The 3,705-nt window shown below is 32.8% G+C and overlaps 1 protein-coding gene across 7 annotated transcripts in view; it reads left to right on the plus strand.

Annotated features, from left to right (window-relative positions):
• The first annotated feature begins 1,300 nt into the window (after positions 1-1,300).
• LOC117179774 (protein bric-a-brac 2-like) overlaps positions 1,301-3,705 on the plus strand; it is a 35,947-nt gene continuing 33,542 nt past the window's right edge. For 6 of the 7 annotated variants that reach the window (XM_033371874.1, XM_033371872.1, XM_033371868.1 and 3 more), the window contains exon 1: positions 1,301-2,012. The gene's annotated coding sequence lies outside the window, so the exon portion shown is untranslated. Of the gene's footprint in view, positions 2,013-2,358; positions 2,443-3,705 lie in introns of those variants that run through there. The other variant, XM_033371869.1, reaches the window with a different exon arrangement.

A 3,705-nucleotide genomic window follows, 5' to 3' on the forward strand; every position in this document is an offset into this window, starting at 1 on the left:
CCCCAAATATATCTTTAAAAAAAACACCTTAATTTGAAAGATGTAAAATTGACTTTTTAGCATCATTTTTTACCCTCTAAGTTGAAATCAGTGAGATTTTATTATTTGTTAATATTTTTGAGCCACAGAAAAATCTAAGAATAAAATTTTTTGCAGGAATTTTTTTAGAATGATTAAGTTTTGTTTAGCCAATTTCACGTCTTTAAAAAAACATATTTTTGTCATGGAAAAACAAAAGAAAGTTTAACCGATATTTGTGTAAAGTTTATCTTCTGTTTTTTCTGTTGCCAATTCAATTTGATTTCGCAGCAATCTGAAATTATTTTTATAATTGAGAAATATTTGTCGAAATCATAATAACTCTACCGGTAGAAATCTCTGAGTATTCTCTAGTGAAATAGCCTGGCCCATTTGAGACTATAAGCAGAGTCGATTTGAAACGATTTAGTCTCTGAGATAGTTTAAGAGATTTGGGTCCTTTTCAAGGTCCTTTTAAGAGTGGTGCGATGGTAATACAATGCTCCATTTGTATTCGTCACTTACCGGGCGGGCAGAGTTATTTACAGTAGTTGGCCGTCGCTAACCCGACTCTCCCTTTTTAAATTGCTCTTTAAATTGTTAACACTTTATTTTTAATTAATGAATTTTCTCATTATACTTATTTATAATTATAATTTATATACTAATATACAACTTTCTAGTTAGATTCAAAAATGTTGTCTTTTTTGGCGTATCTCATTCCATTTACGAGAAACGTCGTATTAATTGCAATTTTAAGCATTAAAAAAAAGTTAGATATCTGAAATCATCGAAACCCGCAGATTCCGAATTATTATGTTTTCGGCTGTTAACTATGAAATTTAAAAAATCTACTTCTAATTTTTAATCCGAAAGCTTAACAAATGACCCTTGAGTGTCGGCTACTCTATAGCCTCTCTGCTTGTTATTTATGATCGTATTTCCATTTCAATTTCGGAAAGGACATTTTAAAGCCTTTAAAACATTTAAAAGAACTACCTGGACCTTTATATATATCTACTTGAGTGCCTGCGGAAAATTTCTCTGAGCTTCTCTGACCCTAGAGAATCTTTAGAATATACTCAGATATTTCTATCAGTAGGGAATGTTTGATTTGGGAATTTTCAAATCAGTTGAGTGTACCTTGTCAAACGAGGGGTAGGACGGGACGGGCGTTTCGCTGACAGCGTTCCAAGCGGCAGTTTGCAAACTATTTCGATAGGCTAGCAGAGCAAGAGGGGAACAAAGTTTTCGCCGGACGCGACGTCTATACTCTTCGTGGGTAACTAAATTTGTGCTGCATCTAGTTCAATCTACTTTTATAATATACGTTTGCAGCAAGGCGCATACATTTTTCCACAATGCCGTAATTAATTCTGCCTAAATATTCCTCCCTATCATAAAAATCGTCCAGTAAATTATCCGCACTCTCATATTGTTCATAAATACTGAAAATCTATCCGAAAATGTGAAAAAAGTCTGATATTTATTTTCCCCTTCCACATCGCGTGGCTTGCTTGTGGCTTCCTTCGCGCATCTCCAGTCGTTTTCCCGAAAGAAAAATGGCTACCAGCTGTCATTTAGTGTTCGAGTGTAACTTTTAAAAAGACAAATTTATTGAAACAAACACCACCGACTCGTTCGGTGTAACTCAGTGCAATCAAATAATATGACAGTGATTGAGAAAATCGGCACTCTCGAAAGAAATATTCCCGTTTAAGTCGAGAGTACCATGATTTATAATCCTATTTCGGTGTTTACAATCGTTTTTCTGATGCGCGAGGGATTCAGTGCATTCATAAAACGCGAATAATAGTTCAAAGTTCTTAATTTTTCGGTTTTCAAAGTTAGTTTGAGTGAACTAGTAGTGATCAATAATTGTAATCACAACGTGAGGCAAGAGTTCAGAATCCCTCCCTCGCCTCCTTCCTGGTCCTTCCCCCTTGATTCAACGCAAGTCAACTGTCTTCTGGTGCTCATTTCTCCAACACCAAGTAAGTCCCGATTTTGGCTTTTAAAAAATCATGTATGTAAAACAAACGTCGGAAATTGTTAGGAGTTGAACAGTTTTTCATACTGAGAATAATTTGAATGGAAAGTTTGGTATCGCCCTCCAACACCATTGACGGGGAAAAGCACGGACTTGCGCGAAAAAGGCCCAAATCGGCCCGTTCCGATGCGTCGTAGAAAATAAGTTTTCCAGGCAAAAAAACAACGAGATGTGAAATTTTAAGAGTTTTGGAGAATCGACTTTGTGATCAATTGGCTGGAAGTTAGGTTTTTGTTTGTTTTGTTTGGAAGAGGGAAGGCGATAAAAAAGGTTTTGGGGAGGGATACAGCTTGTGGGGGTGAGAGAGTTTGTTTTCCTTCCTTTTATAACTCGTTTGTAGAAGCGGACATTTAATTCGGGGTTTATTTCATCTGGTGAGTTTTTGATATTCCTGAGCAGATAGCTTTTTTTATTTTGTTATTGAGGTTGAGGTTAGTTTCATTGCTAACATTTGTGTGATGTTTTGAGTATTTTAATGTTTTTTATATAAAAGATTTATACATTTTTTGGCTATTTTATCAAAAATTTGAGAGCAAGTCTAATATAAATTTGTTTGTGTCCTTTTTTGTTTGTACTTTTTTCAGACTTTTTTACACGTGCATATAGTTTTGTGAAATTTGACCATTTTTAATGATATGTTTTGAAAGCTCTTTAAACTTCATCATTTTAGAATCAAACTTTTTAAATATTTATTTTGCTTCATGCTGTACAATTTAAAATTATAAATCTTCAAGAATTACTTTCTGATAATAACTTTATAGAATAGTTAATTATTTGCTCGTTTGAAATAGAAATAAATTGTAAATGTAAAATCTATATCTCAAGTGTACATTTATTTGGTAGATAAGTATAGAATTGAAGAATCGTGTACACATGTAGTCAGAAAAATGTAAACTCTTATACCTAGATTTTCATTTTACAAAAAACCTGGAAAGGTTAACACGTAAATGAAGTCTAATCCTTTTTGTGGATAAAACTGGAAAGATTAAGTCATAAAACCCTTTTTATCAGATATGAAAGAAAAAATTAACAATTCATAAGGCGCCATTTGAGCCCCTGTGTACACTTTAGTGCGCACCCGCTGCATTCATTACATGAAGTTCTTTAAATAGTTTTAGTCGCTGATATATTAATTTACTTGATATGTCTATAGCGAAAACTTTCATTGGCCTTAAATGATTTGATAATTACTGAAAAAATATGTGATAATGTATTAAACTGAGTTACAATAGTATGTTATCTACCCACTAAACAAATGTTTCCAGGTTGTAAGTGTACGCCTATGTGAAAAAAACTGTAATTGTCCTATTTTTCATGCACTTGAATTTCTGTACGAAATATATTCTCCCAATTATATTTTTCCAACAATATTGTTTCCACTAACAACTAAAAAGATTCTTTATAATTTTCATTGCTAATTGCAATACTTTCAATGTAGTGAATCACTATTTTTGCACTGTTTGCAGTTTAGAAAGCCATTAATGGAAAAACTGACTTTTTATTTGAACTTTTCAAATTAAAAGCACATCTGTTTTTTTTCTTCAAATATTAGTTAAAAGTAGGAAGGAAAATCAGTTCGATGTTTCAAAAACCGATTGGATTTTTTTTTCAAACTTAAATTCGGAAAGTAAACGAAT

This window comes from Belonocnema kinseyi, chromosome 9, assembly GCF_010883055.1.
Source record: "Belonocnema kinseyi isolate 2016_QV_RU_SX_M_011 chromosome 9, B_treatae_v1, whole genome shotgun sequence".
Taxonomy (NCBI): domain Eukaryota; kingdom Metazoa; phylum Arthropoda; class Insecta; order Hymenoptera; family Cynipidae; genus Belonocnema; species Belonocnema kinseyi.